General features: G+C 53.6%; 1 pseudogene; it reads right to left on the bottom strand.

Moving 5' to 3' along the window:
* Positions 1-3,901: 3,901 nt before the first annotated feature.
* Positions 3,902-19,454, bottom strand: part of LOC101953143 (cAMP-dependent protein kinase catalytic subunit alpha-like) — a 28,215-nt pseudogene continuing 12,662 nt past the window's right edge.

The following is a 19,454-nucleotide window of genomic DNA, read 5'->3' as shown; positions in this document are numbered from 1 at the left end:
CAGCAAACTCTTCCCCATTCCCTTCCTGCTCACTTCCCCACACCTGCCTCCATCGCACCGCAGTCCCTGCCCCCTTTGCCCCCCTCCCGGCGAGCTGAGCTAGTCCTCATCACCCCACTTCCCACACGGGGGAGCTGGGCCCATGTCCCTGCTTGCAGCTGGCTGTGGTGGCACTGCAGAGCAGCAGTGGTGGAGGCTTGGTCACCCCTTTAGGGTATGGGGGAGTCATGGGGTGCTTCCATACCTCCCCCCCAACAACCCAGGGCTCAGATGAAGTAACCCTGGGTTCATCTAGCAGGGGTGCAGCTAAGCAAGGCTGGCTCAGAAGGGTGGGGAACAGAGCACAGAGGTGCTCTATTCCTCTAGGGGGTGCCCAGTGGGTGGGGGACAGGAATGGGACACAGGAGCCTTTCTCCCCCAGGGGACAGTATTGGTAGCAATTGAACTCTTACCCGCTGCCCCCCATTCTGCTCCTTCAGGGGCCCCCTTGCTGCAATTCATTCTGGCTCCCAGCAGAGGAACCACCATAGCCTCAGATACAAGCAACTCACATTAGCTCTCTTGGCTGCAGCCTGGTTAGTCACACACAGGCTCAAATGAGCCAGGGAGCCTGAACTCCCAAGGGCGGGGGGAGAGAACCCTTCTGGTGAGACACATGGCCCAAGTCCCAAACAGCTGCCAGGGCCCAGGACTGTAGCAGCAAAAGCCTGAAAGCCCTTGCAGGGCCCTTGCTGCTTGCCCACTCCCCTGGTGGCAGGATTTCGCAGCACAGCTGGCAGACCGGCATCAGCCGCTTTGCCTCTCTCCAGGGCTGGCCGGCAACAGCTGAAAACGCCACAGAGCTGTTCACCATGAGGGTGCAGCCCCATGGCTGTTGGTTTGGATTTGCAGATCTGGAGCTACCTGGCAGCCAGACCTGGCTTTCAGATAGCCGGGGCCTAGATTCCCAATTGACATCATGCCATTGGCATCACCTGGTGTCAAGCGGCACCACTCCATTAGAGTCAACAGAGATGAAAGACTGATGCCAGCTGAGGATCTAGTTTCTTATCTGGCTACCAGCCTCAACCAATGGCCCGTGGCCTGAGGGATGGTGCCAGGCACAGCTCCGTGCAGGACAGCTTGGGGTATGAGGCTCCAGCCAGGCACGATGAAGGAAGTTGGGGGCTGGGGTGAGAACAGCAGCCTTGTTTATCAACACGTTATAGATGGGGAAATGAGGCAGAGAGAAGGGCTCAAGTCACACAGTTGGTGACACAGAACCCAGAAGTCCTGACTTCCAAGTCCCACCTCACCCTAACTCCCAGAGCCCGCTTCCCTCCCAAAGCCAGGACTAGAACCCAGGAGTCCTGACTCCCAGCTCCAACAGCCCTGGCCTTACTCAGTAGATCCCCTCACAGAGCTGGGAATAGAACCCAGGAGTCCCAGCACACACCCCCACCCCCACACTCATGCACCCCACTTTAACCACTAGAACATGGTCCCTTGGCATTGCTGGAAATAGTACCCAGTCACATGATCAGTCCTATGCCCTCTGACATGGGGGGTGGATTAAGGAGTGGCCATGCTTGAAGCTGCCCTGCTGGGCTAATCATGGAAGGCATCCAAAATGGTGGAGAGGGACAGTCTGCAGAGATGTAGCTGACGTAGACAGGGTGGAGAAAAGGACTTGAAGAATCCAGACTCCTGGGTTCTATTTCCAGCAGCGGGAGAGGAGTGGTGTCTAGTGGTTTGGGGAGGGGCTGGAAGCCAGGACGCCTGGGTTCTGTGTATGCTCCACGCTGTAAGAGGGGGATAATACCTGACACACATTAAAGACCGTCAAAGTGCAATCTCTGATTTTTAAAAACGGAACTAGAAGTAGTTTAGGCCCAATGCCCGCCCCCAACCCAAAATCCTCTGGCAATTTTTACAGCCATGTTTCCCTTTTTAGGCACCCCCCACTCATTCAAGACCCACACCAGACAAACGGGGATCTGCCCATAGACGGACAGCAACAGAGACCAGAGAAAATGCTGCAAAGCGTAAACTGAGCAAACTAGGAAGGCTATTTGCCTTGCTCCCGTAGTTGCAGTGATGCCAACCCCAACTGGTAAAAAATAATGATGGGCCTCAAACCAAGTCTTGAGATTGGTGTCTAAATCATGAGATTTTATAACTACCTGGCAGGGTGTTTTTATTCACTTCCTGCTATGGGGACTTTTAAAAGGTCACCTGGTTCAAGCTTTCCTCTGCAGTGAAGAGGGTGAGACAGGGAGGGTTTTTCCACTTGAGGAAATTAACTGAAAGAGCTACAGTAGCACATAGCGACTCCAGTCAAATTTCCCCATGCAGACAAGCCCTAATTGCCTTTTAATCAAACTTGCATGATTTGGTGACTGGTACTTTAAGGAAAAAAAAAAATCCCCACACACAAATAGTGTCAGCCTAGTGCCCAAAGCACAAAGGTTGCTACGAGTAACAATATGAAGGTTACATTAAAAAATTGCAGCCGTGCTCCTTTGTACAGGCAGTGGCGGCTCGAGGCAGAGCTGGGCAGGAGTTTTATGCCAGAAAAATGCGGATTTATAGACAACAAAACTTTTCAAGGACAGATTGGTTTCAATTAAAGGTTTCTCAGGTCAAAATGAGCCCCCCCCCCCCAGTATCCCAGTGATTTGTGTACTCACTTCTGCTGTAGAAGACCCAGGTTCAAGGTCCTGCTTTGACTCACTCCAATGTAGAATGGGAACAAATTTGAAACCCTCCAATTCTTTCACAAAACACAATCTGTTTCCAGCCCGATTGCACTTGGAACCCCCTTGTGCAAGGGGCTGTACAGAAGGGCTCATTTACATTTTATTCCTGATAAACTGCCTTTCATTCACAGGGGTTTCCTCTCTTCTCTCTCCCCGCCCTCCCCCCCCGGAATTAGCTGGTGTCTCATTACCTGATCCTCTTTGGAAGCAGATTCACACACGGAAGGAGTTTCCCTGCAATAAGGAAGGTGTGCACATATCCACATTTAGTTGGAAGTATTCTGCTTCTGGCAATCCCCCCGCTGCTAGCGCACTGCATTCCTGCACACCGGGGTCGGCCTGCCTGTTCAACTCTCCTGCACTGGCCTCAGAAATGGCTAGATTATCGATTCAGACAGGACCACTGCGAGCACCTCGTCTGACCTGCGTAACACAGGCCACAGGACTTCCCTGAATCAACTTCTGTTGGAATTGGAACAGATAGTTTAGAAAAACCTCCCATCTCAATTTAAACAGCGCCAGTGATGAAAAATCCATCACGATGCTTGGTGAATGGTTCCAATGGCTAATTACACCCCGGTTAAAAATCTGCCCTTTTCCCTAGTCTGAATGTTTCTAGTTTCAGCTTCCAGCCACTGGCTCTCCTTAGACCTTTGTCTGCTAGCGGGACTGGCCCATTATCACAGAGTTATTCCCCTAGGTACTTCGAGACAGGGATCACGGCACGGCACGGCTCCTTGTGTCTCAGGATAAGGCAGGTTTCCCCCCATTTAATCATTCTTATGGCAACTCTCTGCCCTTCTCCAATTTTTTCACCTTCCTTCTCGAATTGTGGGCACCACTGACCTGGCCATGGCATTCCAACAGCTGTCGCCGCCCGCCCCCCCCCCCCCCCGCCAGACACAGCGATAAAATAACTTCTCCCCAGCTGCCTGCGATGCCCGTTTATCCATCCACCAGATGCCACCTCCCCATTTAAGCGCGGACACTTGTTCCTTTGGGCTGCCAACTCAAGGCAAGTTCAGGTACCACTAATGGCAGCCGCCAGCCCCCCACCCCCGCCACATCCCTGAACTCCTTGGGCCTCCGGGGAGAGGAACAGCTCCTGGCTCATCACAGCAACAACTGTCCCCTAGAGCCGAACAGCCCACACGCCAGTCTGATTTTATTTTTTTAAACAAAACTTTATTGGTAATTGTTTCAAATATGTTTACAACAAAGCACACTGTTAGAGAGGAAATGGGGGCTGGGGGGGGGTTGTTTTGTTTTTTCCAGTGAAACAAGGTTTGTCGGAGGACACAGACGTGTTTCCCAGGACGGGGCAGATGATCCCCACCCTCTAGATGGGACTCTCAAGCTTCTTTGTGGGAAAGGGGGATTTTAGGGGGAGGACTAGCCACAGGGCTCCCCCGCCCCTGACAGTGCTCATGTATTTATAATATATATATAATTTATCTATGAAACCAAAAGAAGCTCACACACCTCCACCCCGGAGAGAAACAAGAAATTCAACCAGCTGGTGAATACACACAGTGTGAGACAGGCTGGGGGGTTAGAACAGGACCACCACACTGATGCACTGCATTGGGGGTGGGGGGAGGGCGGGGAGGATAAGTAAAGAATCAAACAGGAGGAAAAGTAAATGAATAGAACAAGAGCCCCCTCCCCTCTCAAATAGACTCATAGACTCTAAGGTCAGAAGGGACCATTATGATCATCTAGTCTGACCTCCCGCATGATGCAGGCCACAAAAGCTGACCCACCCACTCCTGGAATAATTCTCTCCCTTGACTCAGCTGTTGAAGTCCCCAAATCATGATTTAAAGACTTCAAATCGCTGAGAATCCTCCAGCAAGCGACCCCTGCCCCATGCTGCGGAGGAAGGTGAAAAACCTCCAGGGCCTCTGCCAATCTACCCTGGAGGAAAATTCCTTCCCGACCCCAAATATGGCGATCAGCTGAACCCCGAGCATGCGGGCAAGATTCTCTAGCCAGACCCTATGGAAAAAGTTCTCTGTAGTAACTTTTAATATCCCATCATTGACCATTGTTACTAATTACCAGCGATGGGATGTTATTGACCTATTGACTAAAATCACTTTATCCCATCAAACCATCCCCTCCATAAACTTATCAAGCTTAATCTTAAAGCCAGAGAGGTCTTTCGCCCCCACTGTTTCCCTCGGAAGGCTGTTCCAAAACTTCACCCCTCTGATGGTTAGAAACCTTAGTCTAATTTCAAGCCTAAACTTCCCCACGGCCAGTTTATATCCATTTGTTCTCGTGTCCACATTAGTACTGAGCTGAAATAATTCCTCTCCCTCCCTGGTATTTATCCCTCTGATATATTTAAAGAGAGCAATCATATCCCCCCTCAGCCTTCTTTTGGTTAAGGTAAACAAACAGAGCTCCTCAAGTCTCCTTTCATACGACAGATTTTCCATTCCTCGGATCATCCTAGTGGCCCTTCTTTATACCTGTTCCACTTTGATTTCATCCTTTTTAAACATGGGAGACCAGAACTGCACACAGTACTCCAAATGAGGTCTCACCAGTGCCTTGTATAATGGAACCAGCACCTCCTTATCCCTACTAGAAATACCTCGCCTAATGCATCCCAAGACCGCATTAGCTTTTTTCACGGCCACGTCACATTGCCGACTCATAGTCATCCTGCGATCAACCAGGACTCTGAGGTCCTTCTCTTCCGTTACTTCCAACTGATGCGTCCCCAGCTTATAACTAAAATTCTTGTTAGTCATCCCTAAATACATAACCTTACACTTCTCACTATTAAATTTCATCCTATTACTATTACTCCAGTTTACAAGGTCATCCAAATCTCCCTGCAGGATATCCCGATCCTTCTCCGAATTGGCAATACCTCCCAACTTTGTCATCCACAAACTTTATCAGCCCACTCCTACATTTGGTTCCGAGGTCAGTAATGAATAGATTAAATAGATTAATATAAATAAAGCAGGATCATGGCTAGGTATCAGCACCCCCCTCCCAGCTGATCTCTCATTGGATGGGCTAATCATGGCTTAACACCCCTCCAACCTGACCACAGATCGAATGGGGTCACTCCCCGGGGGGGGGGGGGGGGGGGGCAGTTCAGAGTCAGGTGTGGGGGAGGGGGGGAAGAGAGATCAGGGTCTAGTTGGTATCCTGTGTTCCTTGCCTCCTCCCCATTTTCTGGTTTCTCCTCCCGCCTTGTCATCTTAAAATGTAAATCGACAGCATAAAATCAGAGGTGCAGAATGGAGCCCCAGGAGGATTGTGGGTAAGGGGAACCCTTCCCCCCACCAGAAAATCCTTTAAGGTTATGGGGGGAGGGAGGGAGAAGAGTGTATAAGCCCCCACTGACCTGGGGGAAAATAACCAAGTGCCCCAGAACCAGATCCTACCTGCAACCCCCACCCCGACACACAAGAGGACAGGCCAAAGAAGGGGTGGGGGTGGGGGTTGGGGGCAGCTCACATTCACAGCCTAGATTCAAAAGGCAGCATTTTATTTCCAAAGGGAGCTAAAAATCCAAAACCCACCAGCGAGATTCCCTCTCCCAGCACCTCCATTCCAGCCCATAACCGACCCCCAGATCTTCCCCCGCCGGCCTCACAGGGGGGGGGGGGGGGGGGAGGAGAGAAATACTGTCAGTTTCTACCTGAAAAAAACAGATCTCTCTTTTTTCCTTGCTAAAACCTGGACACATTCAAAGCTTGGAGAGTAAGAATTCCTGGTGGGGGAGGAGGAGAAGAGAGGTGTCACCATGGATGGTGGGGGCTGATGTAGGGTAAGTTAGCCCGGCCCAGCCCCACGCCTGGATTTTTAAAACCTTCCCCCTCCCCCTCACACATCCCCAAACGGAAAATAAGGTTTAATGTACTTTATTTTTTAATAATAAATAATAAAAAAGCCCAACCCCCACGTTTATAAAATGAGATTTCCCTCCTTCTTCCTCTTTTCAGAGTGGAAGTGGGGGGCCGGGATTTTGTCTCCCCCTTGGGGGGTGGGGAGATTCAAAGCTATTCCGGAAGCCAGGATGTTGATCTGCCATGTCAGTGGGTGTTGAGGCATCTTTGCTCCACACCCTGCTCACAGAAGCCTTTGCAAATAGCCATGAAGATCTGGGGGGGGGGGGGGGGGGCGGGATTTGATGGCAAAATACGCCCCCCGCACCCCCCTCAAAAACTAAAAAGCCACCAATAAAGCCGGCCAGGATGGTGGGGGTGCAGCATGTGTGGATTGAGAAGCAGTGTGGGGGTAACCAGATCAGTGTGAGCGGGTGGAAAGTAACCAGTGGGAGCAGTGTGTGTGTGTGTGGGGGGGAATCTGTTTAAACCCCAGGTGAGGGGGGGGGGGTGGGATGAGGAGAGCTGCTTGGGGGAGGGGGGGGGGGCTGCAGGCTTGTGATGGTGGGGGGGGGAAGCATGTGCAAGTGTGTGTGTGGGGGGGGGGGGGGGGGGAGAAGAGATCAGGGGTGCAAATGGGATAAATTAGTCTCCTGCCCTTCTCTACTATCATTTAGTTAGAATTTAGAATTTAGGTTTAGAATAAGGGGTTTCCTGCTCCCCCCGTAGCGAGGTGAGACTCACCCCTGCGGCGCCTCCTGCTGGTCGTCTCGGGAATTAGCTTTTCCAGCGGTCAGTGCACCCTTTGCAGGCTGATGTCCTGCTTGCCACTGGGCCCCCCCTGGACCCCAGTGCCCCTTTCTCTTGGAGGCTTCCCCCTAGCAGTACCCCACTGTCTCGCTAGATCTCCCCTCCACAGGGAACCCCCAACCCACTATTCCCACCTCACCTCAGTATATGGCTACTGCAAGTCATCATCTAGGCCCCATTCACTGGGGCAGACTGCAGTATAATTGCCACTCATCATTGGCAAGGAGGGTTTGGACCTGCTGCCCCTGCAACCCCAGTACCTATTTGGCCTAACACTAGGCCTGCAGCCTGGGGGGGGTTTCCAGGCCGGAGATCCCCAGCTCCTATGACCTTCCCCTAGGCCTGCTCCAGCCTAAGTACCTGCTCAGCTCCCAGCAGCAGGTCTCTCCCTCTCAACAGACTAGAGAGAGTCTCTGTCCTTCTGGCCCACTGCCCTCTTATAAGGGCCAGCTGGGCCCTCATTAAGTCAGCCACAGCTGTGGTCAGCTACCCACTCAGCCTCCCCAGCTGTTCTTAATCCCTTTTACCCTGCTGCAGCCCTGTCCAGGGCCGCTTTTACCCTTTCAGGGCCAGAGTGGGGTGATCACCCCAGTACACCCCCAAACCAGATCCAGGCAAATCCCTACCCCTCCACCCACAAAAATAAGACACATAGGCAAGGAACTCTGGTCTTTCTGCTGATCAACTCCAACCCCGCCCTGCCTGTGCCCTCCCAGGGGACACTGGTCCTAGAACTCCGCAAACTCCTTGGCGCGCTTCTCAGTGATCGAGACCCGGATCGCCTCTTCCTCGTAGTCGAAGTTACTCGTGTCGCCGGGGCCTTTGCACTTTGGTATAAAGGGAGCTTCCAACTGCAAAGGGAGGGGAGGGAGAGGTTGGGGATGAGGTGAGGGATCAATTTGTATCCCCCCCCCCACTCCTGGATCTGCTGGGGGGCACGATTAGGCCCCAACTTTGTAACAAGGCAGAGAAGGATCAGCCCTCCCCCCCAATCCAGCCAGAAACCCTCACACTTTGCAATCATGGAAGGGAAGCCCATGACCCCGCTTAGGAGCCCAGGATCAGGGCTCCCAGCACTCTTAAGGGATACAGGATCAGGACCCTTAGCCAGATGAGGGACACAGGATCAGCATCTCCTCAAGCCCCCTTTTATCTAGCCAGAATCCCCTCCTCTCACTTAGCAATGAGGGAAGGGCAGGGGCTCATGAGCCCCTTGGATCCCCGTAAGAGCCCCCACTTGCATCATCAGTAGGGTTTTAATCAGGACCTTCAGCACAGCCCTCTCCCATCTGAGCTGGAAGAATAAATGCCATAAGCTAGCAACAGCAGTAGTAGGCTGTTATCCTCAGGGGGTGGGGAAGGACCATGCTTTTGCCACCATGTTACAAACAGGTGGCTGAGGGCTCCATACTTTAAACCAGTGGTCTCAAAACTTTTTTGATCGCACACCCCTATCAATAAAATTTTTTTGAGCATGCAAAAAATTTTTTTTGCCGTTCCGAAGCAAAAAAAAAAAAAAAGCCGCTTGGACTCCCGCCTGATGCACTCCTCCTGCCGTGCACTCCCAAGGATCCGATCCTCTTGCATGCCCCCTGGGGTGCGCATCCCCTACTTTGGAGACAACTGCTTTAAACAAATGCTGGGTGAGCAAATCTCCCTCTAGTGGTTGGACCCAGCCACAACACCCTGCTACAGAGTCCCAGTAACCAATGCGCTCCTAGAGGCCTGGGCACTGATGATCCCAGGTTCAATTCCTGCTGACGGAGGCTGCATGCATGTGGAAGTTACCCAGGCTCTCCTCTGCCCACCGCCGCCCTCCTACCTTCCTCTGGTAGACAGCGATGCAGTCAGTGGTAGCAAACAACTCGTGGTTCTTGATGTTATTGACTCCGTTCTTGAGGTTGCCAAAGTGTTTGGTGAGGTCCACCTGCAGCAGGTTCTGGAGCAGGTCCTTCAGGTCCGAGCTGAAGTGAGAAGGGAACGGGACCCAGGGTGGGGAGGAGAAACAGAGGTTTGGCTTTTACCTGCCCTGCCCTCATGGCTAGATTCATAGATACACCTAATAATGTACAGTCCCTAGCAGAGGGGGATCATGGGCTACACCTGGGTACCTAGGCACTACCGTAATACACCTAGTAATGTACAGTCCCATAGCACAGGGGGGCCCTGGGCTACCCCTGGGCACCTAAGCACTACCATAATACACGTAATATGTACATCACCTAACTCAATGTGGTCCTGACCCATGACTGGGGCTTGTAGGCACTATCATAATACACCTAATAATAAATAACAAGCCCTTTAAAAACACTCCAGGACAACAAGTGGACAAGAAGTGGGGGCGCTACTGAGGACTGACACAGGAGCTGAAATGGTTAATTAGCAGCTGCCCCCCAGCTCTTATTGAGCATTTTTCCTTCACAGATCTCAAAGCAGGGCTGCCGCATCACTATCCTCATTTTACATAAGGGGAAACTGAGGCACAGAGAGACGTGACTTGCCTAAGGTCACTCAGCAGGCTGGTAGGAGAACCAGGAACAGAACCCACTAGACCACACAACTTTGTTTTTTTAAACCCCACTAGGTTTAAAGCTGACCGTGTCCAACACGAGTGCTTGGAGATCCTTGGCAAGAAGACGCTGGGGTGGGCAGAGGAATATTATGGGCTCTTGGTTACTATGGCGATGAGTGCTCTACCAGTGCCTGGAGATGACTGATGTGTTTAAGGAATGTTTAGTCTTGCAACGTAGCAAGGTTATGGAGGGTTTTGCAACTCACAACAGTGTATAAGAAAACCAAAGACACCTGTTCTAGGAGTCCCCATGAGAGTTACAGGGACCACAATGGTGGTGGGGTGGGGGATGGAGTCCATGTGTTGGGGAAATAGGGGTACGTGGTGAGGGAGGGTCTATGTGTGGGGTGCAGGGGGAATGGGGTACATGAAAGGGAGGATGCCCAGACGCCCAGGGCCCACCAGTCCACTGCCTCGTTATAACCCTGCTTGGGGAAAGCAGGCCAGGGTCACGCACCGTACACTTGGGGGGTGGGAGGAACCACCTAGTGGCCAGGGATCAGCTAGAGATCAGGCAGTGGACAGGCTAGGGTGACCAGATGTCCTGATTTTATAGGGACAGTTCTGATTTTTGGCTCTTTTTCTTACATAGGCACCTATTACTCCCCACCCCCATCCAGATTTTTGACATTTGCTATCTGGTCATCCTAGGCTCACCAGTCCCTCCCCAGCTCACCTTGCTGAGGATGATCTCGGGAGTCAGGTATTCCGGGGCCCCACACAGAGTCCAGATCCGGTCTTTCACCTGCTTGGCAAAACCAAAATCAGTCACCTGCAGCCAAACCACAGAGAGGTAAGAAGCTGGATCAGCCCGGAGGCTGTGACAGCAGGAGGAGAAGGGGGCGGAGCAGATGATTGATGTATTCTGGCAACGTTACGTTTCTGGGGGTGCCTTGGTTTTGGGAAGGGGATGGCAGCAGAGAGACTTGGGCAGAGAGGAGATCACTGCATGGAGCCAGGAGCCAGCACTGGGATGGGGAAGGGAAGGAGTGGGGGAGGGGTGGCAGCATCACCTTGATGTAGCCCTGCTGGTCTATCAGGAGATTCTCTGGCTTCAGGTTTCGGTAGATGAGATCCAGCGAGTGCAGATACTCAAAAGTCAGGATTATCTGAGCAATGTAGAACCGGGCATGAGATTAACTGCAATGAGGTGGGAGGAGAACGTGGGCATCCCGGGCCAGATCCGCCCCCTCAGCCAGCCCAGCACCCTCAGCCCCCTGCCGCCCTTCACCTTCCTTATAGATCCCTGACTTCATCTACCCTGGCAACCCCAGGCAAGATGCCCCAACCCTTCTAGGCCTGGTGGCCCCATCTGCCCTAGCCAGACCACTAGCCCTTGCACACACATCCCACCCCCATTGCTAGACCCCTAACTCCATCCAGCCTGGCAACCCGGGGCAAGCCCCTCCCAGACCAGCATCTCCCCCCTAGCCTCAACACACACACCCATGGACCCCCAGTTCCATCCAGCCTGACTCCATCTAGCCCTGGCATCCCTGGCCCCTGACTGTGGCTAGTGCTGGCAGAAGACCTCAGCAGCCCTCCCCATGGGGAATCCTTTCCTGACCAGCCCCAGTTGGGGGATCAGGTCATACCCTGCAGCATGAGGATCAAAGCCAGCGTCGCTGCAGATGCTGCTAGTGGATAAAAGGTCTAGTTCTCTACTGAACTAAATCCCAAATTCACAGCTGTGGAAACTGAGGCACAGAGTGAGTCTACCCCCTTCCCACAAGGAGTGAATGGCAGAGGCAGGAATAGGACCCAGGAGTCCCGACTCCCAGTCCCTCTCCTCTAAGTGCTAGATCCCACTGTCCTCCCTGAGCTAGGGATACAACCCAGGAGTCTAACCGCCACCCAGCTCTAACCATTAGCGACACTGTCCCCAACATTGGCTCCCGTGGCAACGCTCACCTGAACCTCCCAATCCGCCGTAGGTGGGAGAACATCTCCCTGCCTGGGATATATTCCATCACCATGTACAGATTGGAGTTATCCTACAAGGAAATGCAGCAGCAATGGAGTGCAAAGGACAGAGCCACTCCAACCCCTCGTCAGTGCCTGCAACACCGGGATGAAGCTGCTCACCACACCCCTGCTCCTTTATTAGCCCCATCCCTTTCAGGACGCTAACTCCACACATCTCCAGGGAGCCTGATGCACTGGCCTGGCTTCCACATAGCACACAATGCACTGCACCCGCTGCCTGCGAGATAACAGCCTACTATTGCCGCCAGCTGCTGCTGTTACTCTTTTAGCTCAAGGGCCAGAGGGGCTGTGCTGTGGTGCCGAAGATCCCAGGCACACACCTGCAGTGGGAGTTGCTGCACAGATGCGGCTGGGGAATAGACTCATTAATGAGAGGTCGCGAGTTTTATTTGCTTGGAGTATTTAGTGCTAGAGCCCTAGGAAATCCAACCCCTCCCCACACCTCTGGTCTAGGGACAGGGACGGGCAGGCCCAAGAGGGATTTCCCAGCTGCGACGTCTATGATCAAAGAGGAAACCCAACCTGCCGCCAGGTCAGACACCCCAGAGGAGCAGAAGCAGGAAGTGAAACTTCTCAAAAGCAGAGTGTGAAATTGACCAGGCTGGCTTCATCCTCCCTCAAGGCTTCAAAGTCAAAGAGCAGCCTCCGAAGTAACTCCGCTGAGCCCAACAAAGCCATTCCACTAGTGAGACCCTACCTGACTCAGCACCCGCGCACGCACCAGTGGAGACCACTGCCCCTGCCCTCAGGCCCAGGGTGAATTTCCAGCTAGCCCTGGAGCGAGGGTCCAGGTGGGGCATGGGCTGAGCACCCTATGCTGTACGGTCGGAGACCTTTTTCTGCAGCCGGATTAGGAGAGCAGGAGCCAAGAAGCAGAAAGTCACATCCTCACATTCCAGCTAAATTATATCAGAACAATGGAATACCGGGCTGGTAAGAAGGCTCCTGTCCTAATAGTGCCCAGCATCACCAGACAAAGAAACAGATCTTAGGATGCTCAAAGGAATCACTTAGCAGCAGTGTGGGTGTGAAATCGCTACTTCTTGATTTTTTTCCCTTGTTAGTCCCCACTTCTCTATTGTTTATCTGTCTGGTTCTTTGATTGTTTCTGTTACATAACTAGTTTTGCCAGGTGTACATCAGCTAAGGTGGTGGCGTACAACTGGGTAAAGAATTGTTTCACACTACGTTAGGATTGGTCAGAGAATTATTTTGTAATACTTGATTGGTTAAGGTAGAGCTAAGCAGGACTCAAGTTTCACTATATAAATTGGGATATCAAAGGAAGTTCTTGGGAACCAACTCCAGGACACAGCCCAAGACCAGAGCTGCCAGACCTCAACACCCTGCCAATGACACCATGCAGAAGCTGGAGTACCAGGACGACCTGATCCTGACTGGCCAGCAGGGAAAATTCATCTGCCTTATTGGGAGTGATGGGCTTTGTACGAGTAGCGTGTGTATTCTGTTCTGGTAACTGTGACGAAGTGGGGGGTTTTCTTGGGTTTTTCAATGGTTTGCATGTAGAGGGGGTGGGACTCAGTTTCCCTGGGTATTACTGGTTTAACGAGGTGATAGGAGAGGGAGTTTGTTGTTACAGAGGACCAGGGACAGAACTTGGGACCCCAGCCTATGGCCTGGAGAATGGATACCCCAGCGACTGGTGACCAGGAGTCCCAGCTCGGGAGTTCTGGTTCTGGCCGGTGGGAAGACAATGGGCCGTGAAGAGAGGACCCCAGTGACCTGACCAGGCGGTTCCAGCCACAGTACAGCTGAAAGGAGAGGAGACCCAGGCGACCATGTTTACCAGGACAGAAGACAAAGGACAGAGGCGGAACTTGGGGGAGGTGATATTAGATGCCCAGCTGGGAAGCAGGGGGGCTCTGGGCTGGAGAGGGAGAGCAGGCAGAGCCCACCTGGATGCAGGGGAGACTTGGATGTGCTGTGCTGAGGGAGGGCAGGCCTGAGGGCCCAGAGAGTTTCCTATGCCATGTTCAGACGCTCAATAAACCCTCCTGTTTTACGCTGGCCGAGAGTCACTCCGGTCTAGAGAACAGGGTTGCATTATTCCCTCTGGGAGTGGAGGCCCTGGGGGTTCAGAGCGAGTGGACTCCCTGAGGGGGCCCACGGCGAGAGACAGGTGTGCTAAGGCTCAGAGAGGTGTGGTTCCAGGAGGTGGAAGGGCTTAACCCCCGAGAGAGACTGGACCCCCGAGAAGGGCTGTCACACTGAAGGGGGTTCCCCAGGGACTGCACGGGGCCAAGAGTGGGCACGACCTGTGAGTCCGTGACAGTAACTGTTAATAAACAGAGGTTAAGGATATTTCTGTGTGAGGTTCTTTCCCTGGGAAAAGACCCTGCAAACCCGCAGAGTGTGAGGTGACGCCCTGAGCCCACGAACGGTGAGGCTAGGTGCCTAATTTAAGAGGGTTACGCCTTGAGCCCCAGGAGCAGGGTAAAGGTGGGTGCCCTAGAGCAGTGGTCACCCCAGGGGGTGCACAAGAGGATCCTTGGGGGTGCGCGTCAGGAGGAATGCTTCTTTTTTTGTGTGGCTTCGGCGCCATAGGGGGTGCGCGATCAAAAAAGTTTGGAGACCACTGCCCTAGAGCCTATGGGGAACAATGACTGAACCCTGCTGTCTCTCAGAGGATGAAGGGAGCTCAGACTTGGCAGCGTGGCCCGTCCCTGGTCTCCCTGCTCAGGCAGTTCTGGTCTGTGTGACATGGACCTTTCTGACCCTCTACCAACTAAACAGGCCCCAACACCCTAGTGGTACCTTGATGGGGCCCAGTCAGCACGTACCAGGCCAGACTCCTAGCTCAGTGGGGTAAATCCAGAGCAGTCGCATTGATTTCAACAAAATTCTCCCACATTTACACCCGCGGATTCAGGTATTTATTTTACGCTGTCGTAGGAGAATTGACTGGCTCTGCGAGACAGCCTGTGTAACAGAGGCCGCTGGCCCCACTGCTACTGTGTCACCAGAGAGCTACATGGCACGGAGCAGGGGTGACATTTCCTTTGTAGCAGCTTCTGCAGACAAGGGGCCAGAGATCAAAGCTATTTAACCCTAGAACTATGAGGGGCCCCAAGAAAACGACTCTGCCAGCACTGCCTGTCACTAAGGGTACATCTACACTACAGCGGGGAGTCGATTTAAGATACGCAAATTCAGCTACGTGAATAGCGTAGCTGAATTCGACATATTGCAGCCGACTTACCCCGTTGTGAGGACGGCAGCAAAATCGACTTCTGCCGCTTTTTGTCGGCGGCGCTTACTACCACCTCCGCTGGTGGAGTTAGAGCGCCGATTCGGGGATCGATTGTCGCGTCCTGACAGGACGCGATAAATCGATCCCCGAGAGGTCAATTTCTACCCGCCGATTCAGGCGGGTAGTATAGACCAGACCTAACACGCCCATCACCCTGGCCTCCAGGCTGCCGCAGGGGCTGCAATTTATCCTGCAGCCTCCTCTGAGCTGACGACTCTTCGTCGCTACAACCCACTAACCTCAGGCTGACAGACAGGAGACAGGTCTCCCTTCAGAGCCAGCCCCTCTTTAATCAGGCCGGCCACAGAGGGTGCTGTGGAGCTCAAAGGCACAACTATCTTTGCTCTCCCCCCTGCACACAGGGTGTAGCTCACAGGCCCCAAGATCTAGGTTCAGAGAAGAGGGTCCAAGCCACATTGCTGGGGCCTGAATTTTAGCTGTCACAGAAACTCCATCAGGAGGAAACGATCCCACGTGATGGTTTCAAAGTCTCCACAAAGCCAATTGTGTGTGAAGTTAGGACTTCCTCTGAGATTCCCCCGCAAGCCAGAGCTCATGCCCTAGGGCCAGCGCAAGGGAGCCAGAAACTGAAACCGACTAGGAGCAAAAGCAAAACTGAACAGGTTGGGGGGGAGGGAGGAGAGAGAAGTATCACTGTTCAAAACCTAGAGTCAAAAGCAGAACAGAAGAGACTGAAAAAGGAGAATGATCCAAACTGATTTTTCTTAGCTCCAAACCTGATCCCAGATGTCAAGAGATGCATACTGTGCCCTTTGACCCCTTCAGCACAGCTTTGGTTTTAAATCAGAAGAGAATCGAGGGGATTGTGGGAGTTGGGGGGAGAGGGGGGGAGGGAGGAGAGACACAACTCAGGGCCGGGCTGGCAAGCAAAGGACACCTATCTTGAAAGAATACTCTAGCTTGACGAGGAATTCAAAGTTGACTACCTGGAGGATGTGTTTCTCGTTAAGGGTGTGCTCAATTTGTTTCAGCTTTACTACCTGGGAGAGAAGAGGAAATAGCAACATCAGATCTTCCTCTGCTGGCAGAGCACCTCCTGCACCTCCCACACACTCCCCTTCTCCTGCATCCCCACACAGGGTTCAGCTCCAAATCCCTCCCCCGCAGTGGGGATTCCACGGCCCCAGGCCAGATCTCCATGGCAGCCCCCAGCATCTCACCTTCTGTTTATCCAGAATCTTCATGGCATAGTGATTCCCGGTCTCTGTGTTTCACCAGCATCGCCCTCCCAAATGAGCCCGTGCCCAAGGTCTTGATTTGATCAAACTGATCCAAACTGGCCATGTTCTGGAAGGGGAAAAACAAACCTGATGGGGGGGCCAGACTGGTCCTGCGGGCATCAGGAAGGAACCTGCCTGTGACAGTGGGATTTGCACTGCAAGACTGGACGGGTCTTTAATGACCATGAGGGGTCAGAGCTTCGGATTTTATAGCTCACCAGAAATGCAGCCTCTCCAGGGTCAGCACTGACTGTGATGGGAGAGCACCCCCTACTGAGCCTCCCACTCCCTGCAGCACAGCACCCCCTAGCACCGCACTGGGGGTGTTCTTGAGAACATTGATATGAAGTAGATGCCACATTTCACCACCAGAGGGCACCAAAGGAAACCGCTATGTTTTTAATGAGACACAGACAAGGGATTCTCTGCTCCTTGGGCAGAACCAAAATCCAGTTCCAGACAGGCAACCAACCCAACTCCATTCAGAGGGGGCTGGTGAACGTTAGAGGCAGGGGAGGGGATGGGAGTCAGGACTCCTGGGTTCGAGCCCTCGATCTGGGAGGAGAGGGAGTGAAGTGTATTGGTCAGAGGGCAGGAGATTAGGAGTCAAAAGATCGCTTCCTAGTTCTGCCACCAACTTCCTATACCCTTGACCCTCTGGGCCTCAGTTTCCCCATCTGTGCCATGGAGTTAATGACAGAGGGTGTGCGGGAGGACTAGCAAAGTGACAGTGCTGCAGAACCACCCCAGGCAGCATTTCCAGTGGGGACAGACCCAGGGCTGACCCCCAAAAGCTTTTCCGGCACCTACAAACTGAGGCACTGCGCTCAAGCGCAGGCAGCAAATGGAGGCCCTTTGAACAGGGTCCTGTTAACACAACCCCCCGAGAGCCAATCTGGGGCTGGGCTGGACGACCATGCTGGGGCCTTGGGAGGAGGATGGGGGAGGGGGAGAGAGGCTGGATCAGGAGTCCCACATGGTTAGTGTCCCCCTTCCCCAGCAGAGGAGTTGAACCTACAGAGTTCTTGGCCCTCCAGTTACCAGAGGGAAGATTTGGGGGAGGGGAAAAGAGCAATTCAGCCCTTCCCCTCAGGAGCAAAAATAACCCCAGACCCTCAGCGGAGGCTGTGTGGCAAGGTGGCTCAGTGATGGGGAAAGAGATCCGGGGGGGGGGTGACTGCAGAGTAATCAGCCTGGGGCTGCAGATGCCTTGATTGGGGGGGTGAGAGGTGATCTGGGTTGGGGGCACAGTACCTGGGAGGAGTTCTCCCATCTCTTGAGGAAGTCTTCTTTGGCTTTGGCTAGGAACTCCTGCATTGTAAGGGAAACAGAAAGGGAGCAGCGTGAGGAGCCAGGAGGGGTGGGCACCCAGTCTGGTGGACAGAGCTCCCCTTTCAGCCCCCCCTGCCACCTCCCGCTCAGCAAAGAGGCATGCAGGTACAAAGGGGGTGGGGATTTTAAGCATATCAGAAGGATGGCAGTGCCTGATTGGCCACAAAGGGCGGCTCAGCTGGGGAATGGCTAGAGAGAGGTCCATGTGGGGGCACTCCCGCAACACCCCCACCCCCAGGCCTGCCCCTGGACACACCGAACAGCCCCTTTAGGGAGGGGTAATGCAGCCTCCAGTGCCTACGAAAGGGGGCCTACTTGTGCCTCTACCCCCCCGCTGAACATACCACTCGGGGGTGCCTGTTCCACGCCCGCAACACACAACCTGCACCCCACAAGGAGACACTCATAAAACCCTCCAGTCAAATGACGTTAAGAGGCGTGGATCACATTGCCCTAATGGGAGGATATGGGATCTACTTGTGCTGCCAGGAAAAGGGGTGAAGGGGGAGGAGATTCCCCTTTAGCTCAAAGGGCAGAGGCCTGTGTGTAGCCTTTTCTCAACCATGCAGGCAGCACCCACCAATGACACCAACAACCCATAAGGGGGTGCCACACACACACACACACACACACACACACACACAAAGTCACAAACCCCAGTTGGGCTTTGCCCACAAAGGGGTTAAAACAACCAGCCACAGCCTCCACAGCAGCATCCTGGGAACAACCAGTGCCCCGTTCTCTGGCATCCAACCAGGTGATCCTTCCTTCGCCAACCGGGCTCCCTGTCCTTGCGGCTAGATCCCAGAACCATGGGAGGGGGGAGGGGGATTGGAGCAATCTGCAGCATCTGGAGGGATATTTGGTACCGAGAGCCCCTTGTATCTTCACTGTTTCCTGCTGCTCCCGACAGGGACAAGTCCCGCAGCTCTTAATAGTGCAAGAGATGCCCACGGGATTTGAATGGCTGCAGCAAGGAGGCCAAGCAGGGAGCAGCAGCAGGAAGTGGCTTTGAACCCAGAGCTCACCCCCCTGCCCCCACTGTCACAGGCAAGTCTCCCCCACACCAGAGATGTATAAAGTTAATTTCCTCCCCCGGGATCACTGGTGCTCAGACGCCAGGGAGGGGACAAGCTAAAAGCCTAGATCTAGATCTCCAGATCTCCCTGCCGCCCCACTCTCACCGACAACCCACTCCCTTCCCAGAGCTGGGGAGAGAACCCCAGGCGCCCTTGCTCCCAGCCCCCCACTTGAATCACTAAATTGCAACACTTCTGTGGAAACCTGGCACCAACGTGCTCCAGTCCTGTCCCTACCCTAAAGAAAGGGCTGAGAAATAGGCCAGGCGAGGCCCTGAAATGCACCAGCAAAGCAGGACAACATCCTACAGACATGACTGATTCACTGCCGGAGGGAAGGAGACCAAGATTATGAGGATTCCCCTGACCCCACAGGATAGGGCAGGGCAGCCCTGAAAGGGTTCCAGGGACCAGCTATTTGCTGGCTAACTACCCCTGCCCACACACCCCTTCACCCTGTCGCCCCCACACCCAATCTCCCATGGAGCCCCACAGAGGGGGACTGAATTCACATCTGCGTCTCCCAGCCACGCGCAGGAGACGCGGCTCAGTCTGTCTGACCGACTTTCAC

The sequence above is a fragment of the Chrysemys picta genome, chromosome 22 (genome assembly GCF_011386835.1).
Source record: "Chrysemys picta bellii isolate R12L10 chromosome 22, ASM1138683v2, whole genome shotgun sequence".
Classification (NCBI taxonomy): domain Eukaryota; kingdom Metazoa; phylum Chordata; order Testudines; family Emydidae; genus Chrysemys; species Chrysemys picta.
The sequence above is the reverse complement of the archived record's forward strand: the minus strand, read 5'-3'. Positions and strand labels throughout refer to the sequence as shown.